The sequence below is a fragment of the Cupressus sempervirens genome, chromosome 7 (genome assembly GCF_028749045.1).
Source record: "Cupressus sempervirens isolate cs-2001-9-10 chromosome 7, ASM2874904v1, whole genome shotgun sequence".
NCBI classification, from domain to species: Eukaryota; Viridiplantae; Streptophyta; class Pinopsida; order Cupressales; family Cupressaceae; genus Cupressus; species Cupressus sempervirens.
In genome coordinates this window covers 114,550,352-114,567,233 of record NC_143124.1, presented here as the reverse complement: position 1 = coordinate 114,567,233, position 16,882 = coordinate 114,550,352, and the positions used below count along the sequence as shown (strand labels likewise).

At 39.2% G+C, this 16,882-nt stretch overlaps 1 long non-coding RNA gene across 1 annotated transcript; it reads right to left on the bottom strand.

Annotated features, from left to right (window-relative positions):
- Positions 1-513: 513 nt before the first annotated feature.
- LOC149545774 (uncharacterized) lies at positions 514-1,221 on the bottom strand. The gene is made up of 2 exons (XR_016354290.1): positions 1,134-1,221; positions 514-678 (listed from the first exon to the last, which is right to left on the bottom strand). It is a non-coding gene; the product is annotated as an uncharacterized LOC149545774 (long non-coding RNA).
- Between the last annotated feature and the right edge of the window lie 15,661 nt (positions 1,222-16,882).

Sequence of the window (16,882 nt, the reverse complement as noted above, 5' to 3'; positions counted from 1 at the left end):
ACATAGATTTGCGTAAGTCCAAGAAGATGTGTGAGCATTGACATAGATTTTGTGAACATTTTCTATGTAATGAAGATTTTACTGCAAATGGAATGAACCTAGGGGTGGATTGGTAAACTGATTATTTGTATCAAATGGTGTAAAATTGAAACTAAAACCATTTCAATTGGCCACACCACTCATGGACTGTTCCTCCATATGTTTTAATACTTTCATCATATATCACAAATATGAAATAGAATATGTAGCACACTGAAATAAAGCATTAAAAGATAGTGTCTAAATGTAATTAAATATATGGAACTGGTTATAAGAATCTGTACAAATCAATTAGAATGGGTTGAAATCAGTGCCCAACTTAAGAAGATCAACACTAATAATATGTCAAATATTTATTGTTAATTTCTAATCGTAGCTGTAGGGAAATTAGGTAAGCAAGCAACAAAAGAGCTAATAGTTTGTAAGAGTATACCATTTAAACTGTGTATGCTCATTTAACAAGAGAGTCCATAATTTGGCATGAAATACTCAAGACAATATATTTGATATGCATCTTACTTCAGCATTTCATGTAAACGTGCATATCAACTCCAAGTGTCAAATGTCAGCTGTAAGTGCAACAATGCAAGTTTCCATCTGTGTAACTTGTTTTTCTACTACAGTCAATGCTGATACATCCTGCTTTAACATAAATAGATTCAAAAGGAAGCATTGTCAACTTAAGAAAAATTGTAAAAATATACAGATGGATAAATGATGCATTTGTTTGGTATATTGTTAACTAGTTGAGTAATAACAGAAGCTACGCTGACTGCTTGAAACTTTTTGTATGGCTTTTCCTGCCCCTGTGAAGAAGATGAAAAAATGCCATAGATAGTAATCAAAAGGAATTAAGCCTACTAACAACAGCATGATTTGCATTGACAGAAAAAACCACAAATCCATACATTTAAAGAATGACTTGAGTGATCTTTCAAACAATTTGAAAATGAGCTCTGAAAAAATACTTTTAACCATATTTCCTTTTATTATGCTATGTCTCCCTGCAAGAAAAATAAATAGATCTACAAGAAAAATATTACACATGCTCATCTGCATGCCAAACTAAACATGCAATTAAACAAGTGTTACACCATTTGTAGAAATGGGAAGCTCAGGAGCACCCTCTGCAAGAATGATAGGCCCAACACTTTGGTACTTGCTCCCTCATGCCAAAACGTGCCAGCACGCGCAACAACCTTTTGCTCTCTAACATCTAGATGATAGATCATAGAGTGAGATCTAAAACATTGTGATTCAAAAAACATATACAATCTCTTCTAGAAACAACATCAAGTAAAATATTGGATAGCAAAAAAATTGTTATGTATAACAAAAAGTTGTTTTTAAATAAACTTGTGCAATTTTTAATTTACCAAAGTTTTTGCTAAGCCCACATTTGCCAATTGTGTAAGGAAGTTCATATGATGCTGCGAGGAAAGTGTTGATGAAGCCAAAAAATGTGATTTTTTGATTAATCACTAATTGCCAACGTTCATGATTATGTAATTCTGAAGGACATGTCTGAATTGGATCTACTCTGATTTACAATCAATTTTCATCCTATCACTATGAAAAATGGTTGAGAAATGTCAGGATAGCAAAAAAGTGAAAGCTCGACTTGGAAGGGAGACATAGTGGTGCATGTGAGGCTGAGCCCAATAACGATGGAGTGAGAGGTTGTTCTTAAAATTGGTTGATACTCTACCAGTTTCGGAGGCCGGTAAGAGTATTTTTGGGAGATTTAATATGCAGAAGTTGATGTGTAATGAGGGGAGAAACTCGATAGAGGGAGCTTGAGAATGGAAGAATGGAGAGTGGGTATGAAACCCGATAGTGGTAATTAGATAGTAGAAGGTAGTAGAAAACTTCGATAGCAAAGTGGGAGATTGCGGGAGCCCGCAAGCAAGGAGGAACCGAGACTTAGACTAAGGTAAAGAAAAACAAAGGAATATGTGTGATGACAAATTTCCTTACTGGAATTTTGACATTTAAACTAGCATTTCCCATTTTCCCTCCAAAGGAAGAACAAAAAAAATTAAAATGAACTTAAATTAGTCAATCTACAAGATCAAACTTGGGAAAGGAAAAAAAATTAAAAATTGCCATAGGGTGAATGTCTATTTGTTTGTTTTACACCTTGCCGATGCGGGTCTATGCCTGGCCCTTTCAATGCGTCGAGTTCGCCTCGCTCAATGCCCCTCTTTTCCTTTCTACTGAAGTGATCTCCCGCCTTTCCTTTTCAGAAGAACCCTGTGATCTCTCGCGCAATTTCTTTCAAATGAGGGTTTTCGGTTTTTTTTCTCTTATATCCCGCAGTCGTCGCAATTGCGACACCTGACATCGCAATTGCGAAGGCATCGGGCTAAAATTGAAAAAAAAAAGCCAAAAACACATTACCTTTTCCAACCGTCGCAAATTGACCTCTAATGTATTAGTAAGTTAAATTAAAAATAATTTATTATAATTGTTAGAAGTATTTAATTATTAGACGAAGATAAATTGGATGCAACTTTTTCTGATGTTGTGTTCCTTATATTTATCCATTCAAGTGTTTTACTATAGTTATTTTAGTTAAGTTGGAAGAGGAAGGACCATGTACCCGCACATGAACTCACATTGGTAGAGCACAACAACAAGTTGTTACAACTTGAAATGTACTAGCCATCTAGAAACAAAATAATAATAAACTACGTAATACTAAAAGTAGTAAAAGCTAACTTACATGAGTTGCTATCAATCATAAAGAGAATTAACTTCTTTCTGCTACTCTTATCTAACATATTAAAGCTAAAAGTATTATCACCATGTCATAATTGCTATAGCTACTAGTATAGTTCATACTCTTCATATTCCCAACAAAGGGAAGCCAAAAAATTAATAGAGTGTCTTTGGAGAGACTATAAATCTAGTATTAAAGTGAACTAGAGTAAGTAAACAAAAGAGAGACCTACAATTGATTTAAACTTATCTCTAACCTCCCAATTCTTCGAGAGCCTCTTATAATTCTTCTTCTACTCACAGTTGAAGAAGCTGGAAGTTAGCTTAATATTTTGCAGCCACAAAGACTATTTTTTCCATATTATCATCTGCAGGTTCATGCCTCCATCAATAGTCCAAAGATTTATCTCCAAGAACTCAGAAACAAATTTGAGACATGCAGGCTTTCGTAGGTTATGGAGTTTGTTATGGAAAGTCTGATGACTTTCAATTTGTTCCATTCAATGTTGTTGATTGACCAGTCTCTAAGGATAATAGAGTCCTCATTGAATCTTGTTCATCCTACAAAATTGAATTGATATGTAGTATGACATGTACTATCCCTAACCCTCTATATGAAAGTGTGATTACAGCCTTCAATGGCATTCTGTGCTTTCTCATAATGTCATGCCTTTGTTTCATTTTGCATGCCCCCTCAACCCTACTCTCTCCAACATCAAGTATCCCTAAAGCATGATCCCTACTCCCTCTATTAGCATGTATCCTTGAACCCCAATCCTCGCTATTTGAAACAAATTTGAGACATGGGCGAAGTATTCTTATTTCCTTCTTAGGATAATCAGAAACCTAGACCAAGTTAGGAAAGAGGCATTCCTATAGGAAACAAGGGATTAATTATTTATGTTATTGTTAGGATTGAGGGGGTTATACTCTTCTCTCTTTGCGAGAATAAAAAAACCTAGAAGCTTTTGACATTTTTATAAGTATGTTGTCTAAGGTAAGTGAATTTTTCTTGATGTGTCTTGGAAAGGTGAAGAGTTAGAGGAGTACGATCTTCTCTCTTTGAGAGAACAAAAAATTTAGACCCTTGAATATGATCTAATTTCTTTATTTTACCTTTATTTTATAGCAGAAATATCAGTGTTTTCAAGCCGCTTCTGCTGTTATTATTCATGGATTTTTGTGTGTGTGTTGAAGCAGAAGAATCCAGCAATATACAGATCTACAGATCGTTCGAGGTGCTCACTTTAGACATTCATGTAAATCAAAAAAACAAAAATGAATGCTCATATCAACCACTCTTTAAAGTCTCATTAAAATTAAAATTTACCCATGTCATCCCGTCAATCAGACAACATACAAGAAACAATACCCAAATCAAAAAATCAAAAATTCATATTCCCGTTCACATCTAGCCCCAAAAATAATACTCAAACTAACTATCCACTACAACACCTTGTACCATTGAAAGATTTCACAAAATCTGTTATATTTAAACGTTATATCGACCAGATAATGAATCGAATAAGGTGAGATCAAAGAGGAGGATGTCTCAAAGAAAGAGATATTTTACCTCTTCACATCAAACCTGGAGTTCAATCAAGATTTGTTTCTTTCCTTCATCTTCAAGAGGAGGATGTCTTAGAGAATGAGATATTTTACCTTAGACCTGAAGTCCAATGAATATTTGTTTGTTTCCTTCGTCTTGCATACAATTCATGTAGTCTTTGGATTCAAAATTTACTCCAAATAATTGCAGTGTCCCACAAACCTAACCTCAAAAATTTTGCTCTGTGCTCGATCGGGGGCAGATTCGCTGATTCGCTATGCTCGGAGGTATTTTTTTGCTCTGTTGGGAGATCTGATTCATTAGGCGCAAACAATGTGAGCAACGCGCCCTTTTTTTTTCTTATAACCCGACGACATCGCAATTGCGACATCGGGTCATAAGACAAAAAAAATGCCAAATACACATTGACATCGCAAAACACTGCCTAATGTATTAGTGGATGAGGACTAAAAATCTTTCTACCACTCCCTACATGCTTCCTTCATGGCACACTCCCCCTCTTACACTCAGTTGTGTTCTTCTTATCACCACCTTCTTCGCTTCAAGAACCAGGTTTTTGTGGCCTCACAGTGCAAATCTCTTTGTGACACTCTCTCTCATGACCCAAAAATCTTCTAGTGTGCCTTGCTCCCCTGCCACCCTCCCCTTCCTTCTGCCCTTCACTAGCACTCGTTAGTATCCCATACCTCCACCCTCTATGATATCTCTAGCCATCTACCCACTCACCCACTTGTCTCCCCACACTGCCATCTTTTCACTTCATCCACTATTGGTGAGGCCATTAGACTCATGAGATGCAACAAGGTTGCTAACGAGGAAGGTTTTCAGGCAGAGCTCTTCAAGCTCGGTAATCTAATCCTTTGTTCTTTTCTTTTGACACTCTTCAACGAAGTGGTTTGCACTAGGTTTCTTGAATCATGGTCAAGACATATGATTTGTCCCATCTATTAGTTCGGGTTAGTTTCAGACCCCGACAACTATAGGACCATCATGATTGGGCATACCTTTTCTAAGCTCTATGCCATGGTTTTGAATACAATCTTTTCTAGAGACCTCAACAAGAGGCAATATCATGCTAGAGGATAGGTCAATTTTTGTACCGATTATCAGATTATGGATCACATCCAGACATTGCAGGCTCTCATTGAGGAGGCTCAACATTGTACTATGAAAGTCTACTATTTCTTTGTAGACTTCTGCAAGGCTTTCGACTCTATTCCCTGTGGAGAGCTTTTCCAAAGGCTCAAAGATGTCAATATTTCGAACATTCTTTTGACAATGATCATGAAATTATATGAGACAGTGGTGGGCAGATTTTGGACTCTTGAGGTTTTCTCTGATCTGATTCAAAGTACAATTGGGGTGAAGTAGGGCTTCCCTCTCCCCAACTTTATTCAGTATATACATTGATGAGCTTAAGACCTTCCTCAGGGAGACCTCGCTCTTTAGAGACAGTTATTACTTACACTAGGTTCTTATTTCCATTCTCCTCTTTGTTGATGATGTGGTTCTCCTTGCCTCCTCTCCTAAGGGGCTCCAGAGCCTTATTGATGGATTCACCTCTTTCTGTGCCTATCCCTAGCTCGTTGTGAACCTGGGAAAGACTTCGGTCATGGTCTTCAATTTATTAAATACCTCTCATCTTCACTTTACATTTCAGGATTAGGAGACTAAGATTTTCTTGTCATACACTTACTTTGGGGTTAAGTTCTCTAGCCTCTGGTTCATCATGAGGCTAGCTTGCCTACCCAAGGTTGCCAAGGGATGGGATCCCTTACTCTATTGGAGAGACAGTGCTTCTAACATCACTTTTAGGACATGTTGGTCATTTTTTCCTTCCCGCCAAAATCACCACATTTGAATTCAATGTAGTAACGTTCACAAGTTTTAAATATTCAAATATTCAAAAGGGCACAAAATACCTTACGCTAACCTTATTATATTTCTTTCCCTGTGCATTTTAATGTTTCTGCAGGCCCGCAAGTCCCCATCATCAGATCTCAAAAGATCAACAGTTAGCACTATCTCACTATGGGAAGTTGCACATTGTTTTGCCATAGTGACATAGCGCCTTTTGGCCGCGTGTCAGGTGGGTCCTTCCTTTCCTTGTTGTTTCTCCGACACCGAGTTTTGATAGATCCCTAGAGGGCGGTATGGTGCTATCAAAAAATCTGTGTTCCTCACCGTTAGTAACATAGTGCCTAGGAAGAAAGTGATACTACGCCAACATCAGAAGGAAGGTGGGTCCCAAGTATGCCCTGTCAGATATCAGTGATGAAATTTGGCACACATTGGTAGTTGATCAATCTTTTCATTGGCTAAGGTATGACTGTGTGGAATGTGGGTCCTACTTCACTTGGCGGACCACAAACAAGGACTTGTCAGACAAGTTGGCATGTGGCCAGTTCTTATTGGTTGGTATACTGATAGGTCGGATCCATCTTGCTCGTCGCCAAATTTTGGAAAATCAATGGTGGGCACTATCTCGGTATGGGAAATTGCTCAGAGGTTACCCATAGCAACATAATGCCTCGGCGACATTTAGTGCCGAGTGTTATGAAACCGTAGGGATGGTATAGTCGAATGTTAGGTGGTTGCCAAGTGTTTCATGGGCCCAGAAGTTTTAAGGAGATAGTGCAGTAATATGGCGAGTCTTCACGATCATCAGATCAGTCTAAATCCATAGTGGGTGCTATCTCGCTATGGGAAATTGCTCGAAGGATACGCATAGCAACATAGTGCCTCGGTGACACGTGTCCCAATGGGTCCGATGGAGGCAGTAATGGTTAGATGTGCTAGCAGTTAATGTGACCATCGCAGTTGGAGTTTGAAGAATTGGTGCAATTAGTAAAGAAAGATTGGTCAACCTCGGGAAGACCTTGTGGGGTGGAAAAGTGAAAAGAAGTCGTTGGTCTATGTGGCTCATTCTAGTGCCAAGGTTATGTTGACTTGCTAACTTTGTTGATTCATGCACCAAAAATGATAAGAAATTGAGGTTTTACACTAATCCGATCTTATGATCAATTCCAACCACCCTGGAGTAAATACGAAACAAAGAGGGACACTCTCCACCTCCGATCCAATCCATCTACCTAGTCAGAATGGCTTAATGGTGTTGTTTCCATCCTTTCAAGGCATTATTTGATACAGAAGATCAAATATCATTGCATCTAGATCCGTATCCCGATCAGATTTTCCCCATGATTGTTCTTGGCAGAGCCTTGATGGCGGTGGTTGCAAGATAGTTTTGGAGGGAAAATCTCAGTTATGCCTAAACTATAAAGGTAATTTTTGTTAATTTCATAGGGTCAAACTTTCTCTATTTTATCTGTTACTGCTCTACAGATTCTTAGTGTAAATTCCCTTATGCCTCTGAACTACATGATTTTCTGCCTTATCTCTTTCAGCCATTGGTATAAAAGTGCAAGAATTCTTTGCCTCTTACTGGTGTTTTGTAGAGATCTATGATTGGTATGACTGTATCTCTTTGGCCTATGAATGATAATATAAGTGAATCTCTCTTTCCTTGTGTCATTCATCTTGGTCTTTTGATCTACATGTGATTATTAGATTAAAGCAAGTCTAAATGTGTATATCCTTAGTTTCATTCTAGTTCAATAGTACATATATAGGCAGAGTTTGGTCTGAACACTCTATTTTGGTGCATCACCTCTTTAGATTAGATTAGGTAGATTTTCTTTCATGCTCTCCTTCTCCCTTTTCCTCTCCAAGAATAGTTAGGTGCGCCCTAATAGTAAGAGGAAGCTGGCCTTCTCTAGGGACTCAACCTCAAAGTTCATGTCCCACAGCTTGGAGGTTGTTTCCATGTTTCACTAGGTTGTCCTCATGCATAGGCTTTGGACAAGGGTGCAAACCTCAGTGACAACAGTTTTTGGCACACCTAGTGGGACAACTTTTCAAAAAAATTCAAGCCTACTGGTGTCAAAAGGGAAGATTTCAAGATCAATACCGAGGAGATAGTACTGGCTTCAGTGTTTAAGCCTTCAAGAGGCTCATTCTTCAAAGTACTTAGCAACTCTGAGCTTCAAATACATATCTAGTTCCAGACCAAAGTTGCAGTGATTCATGCCCAGAGCCGAAACAAGGGCATCTTCTAGAGGTAAGTTTCGGTATCAAGAGATTTCGTTTTCAAACCCTAGAAGAAGGAAGACTAGAATATCTTTATCACCGGTTAGGAGTGTAATAATAAAAAATACACCTACAAGATCTATCTCTACTCCTCCTACTGTTAGATCTCAGCCTAGACTGCCATCAACACATATCAATAGACCACTTCTCTATATGGTGTTTCCTAGAGCTCATACTTTTGCCACCTTTAATGGTGGGAGCCCTCTCTTATTAGCCAAAAGAAATGACATACCAGTAGCTACCCTCAAAAGTATACCAGACTTTACTGGTGAAACTTCTATCTCTCCTTCAGAACACATTCAAGAGGTTACAAATGTCTGCAATATCCATGGTATTACAGAGGATGATCTTGCAGTTAGGCTCCTAGCCTCATCCTTGAAAGGAAAAGCACTACAATGGTATAGAGGTTTGGCTCATGGTTCTATAACAGATTGGGATGGCTTAGGAGCAGGATTGTGCAAACATTTTGAGGATAAAAGTGACTATTTGTCACTTTTAGAGCAGTTGACTACTATAAAAAGAGCCCCCCATGAATGTATGACTAATTTTAATTATAGATTTCAAAAGACCTGAGATAGAATACCTACTTCAGTGAAGCCTACCCCTGGTAATGCCTTCTTGAATTACCTTAGAGCTTTTAATAGTGATATTGCCACTACAATCCAAACTATGGGAGGAGATACATTGCCTAATGCTTATGACATAGCAACAAAATCAGAGAACATCCTAATACAAGGAGGTAAACTAGCTCCAAGGCCTCCTATGCCTTTCTTTCCTGATGTTCCAAATCATCAACCAGCAATGGCTCCCCTTCCCACAACTTCTAAATCACAATCCCTTACTCCAGTCCCTCAAGCTTCCACATCCTCAAATGGGATAGATGAAATCAAAGAGATGATGTAATCTCTGATGTAGAACATGGATAAAAGAGAAGAACCTACAGAAAAGATTGCAAGATTATGGGAAGAAGTTGGAGGATAACTCTTCTATGATGCAGAAAGTAAGCAACAAGATGGTAACTTTAGAAAGACAGCAAGCTCAAGGTAGTAAGCCTCATCAATTGCAATATCAAACCCCAAGCAATGGTAGGCCTCCAAATCCTAATCATTGGAACAATTATTTTGATTAGAGTAGGCAAGGTAGCCATGCTTCAACCTCAAATATAAACCAAAGTAGGGCCATAGTCCCTCAAAACAATATGGCTCAAGATCAAGATTTTTGTCCCTCCTATAATTACTCCTATGCCTATTGTATGTGTCAGAAGGCTGAATCTTTTATGGCTTTGACAGTCCAAGAACCTGCAGCAAAAAAATCATACAAGGAGGACCAATTTAAAGATGCCTCAGATATGCAAAGAAAGGGTGATTGTTCTTTTATGAATCATCAGATGGAGGAGCATTGTAATGTAAACCAGGATTCCATTGCTCATAACACTAGAAGAAAAAGAAGAGCTATGGAAGATGATATCCCTCCTCCCAAGCAGGCCTCAACTTTAAATGCAACATCTCATGAGCAAGAAGCAAATAATCAATCAAGTGCCTTTCAGCAGCAAAGGCAAAATCATGGCAGAAAAGATACAAGTGATCCTCAGGTTATTCCATCTCAACCCCATACAATTGCAGCTCCCAAAGCTTCTACCAAAGCACCTACTATGCCATTCAGTGTGGTAGAGAAAATGAAGAAGACAAATGTGAATATCTCCATGTGGGATGTTGTTGCTACTATACCCATGTAAAAGAGGTTGCTGCAGCAAGAATTGGAAAGAATTGAACCAAAAGATCAGACACTCAGCATGGAAAGTGCCACAAGCCTAGTACAACCATCAAGGGAGGTAGAAACAAGTAAAAAGGTTAGACCTCCTCCCTTCTATGTTTCTCTAATTATAGGGGGCAAACTAGTCCATAATTGCATGATTGATTCAGGGGCTAGCAGTTTAGTGATGCCTAAGTGTGTTGCTAATACTTTGGGAATGAAATATGAGCCCATTGTTAGGGATGTATTACATTTGGATGGTAGTACTGTCAAGACTGTAGAGATCCTTAGGAATGTGGAGATAGCCTTACATGCATGCTCTGGTTGTACTGTAGCCCAAGATATCTCTGTTGCTGAGGTCAAGCCATATTTTTCCATCTATCTATCAAGAGACTTTACTACCCAAATAGGTGGTTTCATATCTTCTGATTGGTCATATATGTCTTTTAAAATGAGATATGGAGCCAATGCTTCAATTAGAGAAGAGCCTCAAGCCCTCCATCATACTAAATCTTACACCCCCAACCCCATCAACATGAATTGCCCTATTCTAGAGATGGATGAGAACAACATAGTGAATGAGCCCACCACTCCCCTAGCAAAGACACCTGATTTTTTCTTGGATGAGTGGGCTAATGCGTATCAATTTGACCCTATGTCAGAAACCCTTGAGATAGGTCTCAATACATATTGTATATTGGAGAAAGATGCTCTAGTTCCCAATCTTGTGGGTACTAAAGAAGATATGAGTGGGATATGGAGTATGTACTTTGATGGATCAAGGAATAAAAATGGATCAGGGGCTGGTGTGATGTTAATTTCTCATGCACAAGTAAGGTACTACTTCTCCTTTAGGCTCCAAGTCAATTGTACTAATAATGTAGCCGATTATGAATCCTTGATTCAGGGTCTCCTACTTGCTCAAAAAAGAGGAACCCAAGCCTTAAGGGTGTATGGAGACAGTGAGTTGGTGGTTAATCAAGTGAGAAATCAGAATACCACCAAGAATAGTTTGCTCAAGTCTTATAAAAATAGGGTAGGGGATTTTCTTGAAGGTTTCAATGCATTTAATATTCAAAGCATCCCTAGAAAGGAAAACAAGCATGCTGATAGACTTGCAGCAATAGGTGCATCTTATGATGTGCCAGGGAATCTTGAGGAGGAGAAGAAGCAACAAATCAGAGTGGTAGTAAGGCCTACCATCCCTAATAACAACATCCATTGGAAAGTGTTTGAGTCTGATGAGAAAATTGTGAGCTTCTTGTAGAATGAAGTAGAGTTTTCAGGCAGGAACCAATTGAGACTGCAGGATCAGTATGGTGATTAGATCATTCATCTCAATTCTAACAAATTTTCTAAGGGTCTCATTACCTTAGAGAGTGTTTTTAATCCTGATGACCAAGCAACAGGCAAGGCCATGAACCTAGCTGCTGATGAAGATGACTACACTCCAGTCATGATTGCTAATGGAAAGTCCTTAAACATGGGGAAGGTATGTTTTGAAATTGAACAAGAAAATTTTATTCATCTATGTCAAGAATTTAATGATGTATTTTCTTGGACATATGATGACTTAAAGGGCTTTGACCCAAGGTTGTTTCAGCATACCATAGATTTAATTAATGATGTAAAACCAGTAAGACAAATACAGAGACTAGTGAATCCTAAAATTGAACCCTTAATGAGAAAGGAGTTATCCAAATTGATTAAAGCCAATATAATTTTCCCTATCAAACACTCATCATGGGTAGCAAACCTTGTCCCTGTTAGGAAGAAAAATGGAGAAATTAGATTGTGTGTGGACTTTAGGGACCTTAACCAAGCTTCCCTTAAAGATCACCATCCTCTCCCTTCTATGGAGCGGATTTTGTCCAAGGTCAGTGGTTCATAGAGATTTTCATTTCTTGATAGATTTTCTAGCTACAATCAAGTGCTGGTTAAAGAGTCTGATAGGTACAAGACTACATTTACCACTAAATGGGGTACCTATGCTTATTATAAGATGCCATTTGGGCTAACCAATGCAAGTGCTACATTTCAGAAGGAAATGGAGATGGCCTTCAAAAGATTGATTGACAAGTTTGTCTTAGTTTACCTTGATGATATTATAGTGTATTCTAAGGATGTGGAAGATCATTTTGATCATCTAAGACAGGTATTCTTAAGATGCAGAGAGTTTGGGGTTTCCCTTAACCCAAGCGTGTCTTTGCTACTAACCAAGGAAAATTATTATGACATATTGTATCTAAGGATGGCTTAACCATTGATCCAAAGAGAAAAAAAGCAATACTTTCGCTCCCTCTTCCTCAACACAAGAAAGGGCTGCAAAGTTTCCTAGGCAGGATAAATTTTGTGAGAAGATTTATCCCTAATCTTGCTACCATGGTGAAACCTCTTATAGCTATGCTCAAGAAAGGTATGGTCTTTGCATGGACCAAGGAAGGGAAGGAAAGTTTTGAAGAGATCAAGACAGCCATAGCCTCAGCCCCTACTCTCATGAATCAAAATTTTGAGAAAGATTTCATCCTTTGTACCTTAGGTGGTGAGTCAAGCATTTCTGCTGTCCTAACTCAAAGAAATGATAAAAGTGACGAGCAGCCCATAGCTTTCTTTAGTGAAGGGTTTAAAGAATATGAAGATTAATACAGCTATGTAGAGAAGCAAGCCATTGCAATCATTAGAGCTTTAAAGAAATTTAGACACCTCCTGTCTCATAATAAGATTCATTTGTTAGTACCCCATGCCAGTGTGAAGGATTTCCTTTTGAGCAAAGATATTAGTGAAAAAAGAGTTGGCTGGATTACTCAAGTGATGGAATGTGATATTGACATTCAGATTACCAAGCTGGTAAGAGGGAGGGGGTTGTGTAAACAAATGTTATCATCTCAAGAACCTGATGAGGAAGCTGCTATGATACTGACAGAGCAACAAGAGGTAAGAAATAGCGACCCAAGGAGTTGGATGGATGATATGATGAGTTTCTTATTAGGCAATGGATACCCTCAAGGAGTTGGATAGAACTAAAAGGAGACAATAGATTACAATCAATTCCTTATGCCATAGTTGATGGTTTCCTCTTTAGAAATGATTTTAATGGAGCCCTATTAAGATGTCTTGATACAGACCAGGCTGAAAGAATGATCAAAGAACTTAATGATGGTCCTGATGGTGGCCACTTCTCAGTAAGGACAACTGCAATGAAGATCATGAGGGCTGGTTATTACTGGCCATCTCTATTTCATGATTGTCATAAGTATGTGAGGAAGTGTGAAAAATGTGCCTTCTTCTCTGGCAAACAAAGACTTGCAGCTCTTCCCCTTCATCCTATTCAGGTGGACCGGCCTTTTTCTCAATGAGGATTGGATTTCATAGGCCCTATCAATCCTCCTTCTAATTCAGGTCACAAATGGATTTTAGCTGCTACAGATTACTTCACTAGATGGACAGAGGCAGTTGCATTGAAGGATGCCACTGAATCTTCAATTGTTGAGTTCCTTGATGGAATTGTGACCAGGTTTTGGTGCCCCTTCAACCATTATTTCAGATAATGCAAAGTTTTTTGTTGGAGCTCAGATTTGTGCATGGGCAGTGGATCATAATATCTATTTGAGCACATCCTCAAATTACTATCCTCAAAGTAATGGTTTGGCTGAGTCCTCCAACAAGACCCTAATTAGGATCATGAAAAGGACAATAGAAGATAACTAGAGGTGTTGGCATAAAAAACTGAAGACTGCACTATGGGCTGACAGAATAATGCCTAAAAGGTCAATAGGGAATTCACCATTTGTGTTAGTTTATGGCAGAGAAGCAAGGCTTCCAATTTCATTGGAGTTCCCATCCCTAGAGCTAGCTCATCAGCTAGAGTTGATTGAAGATGATGCCATGATAGTAAGAGTGGCAGAGTTGATGGAGCTGGAAGAGAAGAGAAATAAAGCTATGCAGACCCTAGAGACACACCAGCAGTAGGTAAAAAAGAGTTTTGACAAGAAGGCTAGGGTCAAAATCTTTTGAGAGGGAGATTTGGTTTTGAAATGGGATGAAAATAGGGCAAAACTAGGAAGACACTCAAAGTTTGATGCACTGTGGAGTGGCCCCTATCTGATTATCAGTTGCAAATAGGCCAATGCTTTTCAGTTAAGCAGGCCTAGTGGTGAAATTTTGCCCATCCCAGTCAATGGGATTTATCTCAAACCATGCTTCTGATGAAGGTTGAAGGTTTCATGTATATAAGTAGAGTAGTTTCTTTTTTTTTAGCTCTCCTGTTTTCCAAGAAGTGCATGAGCACAGGATTGTCTCCATGAGATAGCCAGTTTTCTTGAAGTTTTGAAAGTTGCGGAAGGAGGTTTTGGTCTCTGGTTCCAGTTGCAGAGGCAAGGATTTCAGGGTTTTTCCTCTTAGAGGTAGGGTTAGGGTTTCACAGTATACAGAGGATCCACATCTTTTTGACTGGGCTACGCATAGCTAGCTTGCATCCCCTCTGAGTCACCAAATTTGTTGGTCATTTTTGCCTTCCCACCAAAATCACCACATTTGAATTCAACATAGTAATGTTCACAAGTTTTAAATATTCAAATATTCAAAAGGGCACAAAATACCTTACGCTAACCTTATTATATTTCTTTCCCTACGCATTTTAATGTTTCTATGGGCCCGCAAGTCCCTATCATCAGATCTCAGAAGATCAACGGTTGGCGCTATCTCGCTATGGGAAGTTGCACGTTGTTTTGCCATAGCGACATAGCACCTTTTGGTTGCGTGTCAGGTGGGTCCTTCCTTTCCTTGTTGTTTCTCCGACGCCGAGTTTTGATAGATCCCCGGAGGGTGCTATGGCGCTATCGAAAAATCTGTGTTCCTCACTATTAGCAACATAGCACCCAGACAGAAAGTGATACTGCGAAAACATCAGAAGGAAGGTGGGTCCCAAGTATGCCCCGTTGGATATCAGTGATAAAATTTGGCACACATTGGCAGTTGATCAATCTTTTCATTGGCTAAGGTATGACTGTGTACAATGTGGGTCCTGCTTCACTTGGCGGACCACAAACGAGGACTTGTCAGACAGGTTGGCACGTGGCTAGTTCTTATTGGTTGGTATACTGATAGGTCAGATCTGTCTTGCTTGCCGCCAGATCTCAGAAAATCAACGGTAGGCGCTATCTCGCTATGGGAAATTGCTGGAAGGTTACCCATAGCGACATAGCACCTCGACGACACATAGCAAGGTGCGGCCAAGTGTTATGAAACCGCAAGGATGCTACCAGTCGGATGCCAAGTGGTTGCCAAGTGTTTCGTGGGCCTAGAAGTTTTAAAGAGATAGCGTAGTAATATGGCGAGTCTTCACGATCATCAGATCAGTCTAAATCCACGATGGGTGCTATCTCGCTATGGGAAATTGCTCGGAGGATATGCATAGCGACATAGCGCCTCAGTGACACGTGTCCCAGTGGGTTTGGTGGAGGTAGTAATGGTTAGATGCACTAGCAGTTAATGTGACCGTCGCAGTTGGAGTTTGAGGAATTGGCGCAGTTAGTAAAGAAAGATTGGTCAACCTCGAGAAGACCTTGTGGGGTGGCAAAGTGAAAAGAGGTCATTGGTCCACGTGGCTCGTTTTGTTGCCAGGGTTATGTTGATTGCTAAGTGCTGATTCATGCACCAAAAATGATAAGAAATCGAGGTTTTACACTAATCTGATCTTATGATTGATTCCAACCACCCTGGAGTAAATACAAAACAAAGAGGGACACTCTCCACCTCCGATCCAATCCATCTACCTAGTCAGAATGGCTTAATGGCATTGTTTCTGTCCTCTCAAGGCATTATTTGATACAGAAGATCAGATATCATTGCATTTGGATCCGTATCCAGATCAAATTTTCCCCATAATTGTTCTTGGCAGAGCCTTGATGGCAGTGGTTGCAGGATAGTTTTGGAGAGAAAATCTCAGTTATGCCTGAACTATAAAGGCAATTTTTGTGAATTTCGTAGGGTCGACCTTTCTCTATTTTCTCTATTACTGCTCTACAGATTCTCAGTGTAAATTCCCCTATGCCTCTGAACTAAATGATTTTCTGCCTTATCTCTTTCAACCATTGGTATAAAAGTGCAAGAATTTTTTGCCTCTTACTGGTGTTTTGTAGAGATCTATGATCTGCATGACTGTATCTCTTTGGCCTATGAATGATAATATAAGTGAATCTCTCTTTCCTTGTGTCATTCATCTTGGTCTTTTGATCTGCATGTGATTATTAGATTAAAGCAAGTATGAATGTGTATATCCTTAGTTTCATTCTAGTTCAATAGTGCATATATGGGCAGATTTTGGTCCGAACACTCTATTTTGGTGCATCACCTCTTTAGATTAGATTAGGTAGATTTGCTTCCATGCTCTCTTTCTCCCTTTTCCTCTCTAAGAATAGTTAGGTGTGCCCTGATAGTAAGAGGAAGTCGGCCTTCTCCGGAGACTCAATCTCACAGTTCAAGTCCCACAGCTTGGAGGTTGTTTCCATGTTTCACTAGGTTGTCCTCATGCATAGGCTTTGGACAAGGGTGCAAACCTCAGTGACAACAAGACACCAAGTCTAAGTTATCACTTTTGGACTCTCTAGTTAGACCGATAGTTCTTTAAGGATCAGTGGTTTAGGGACCTTT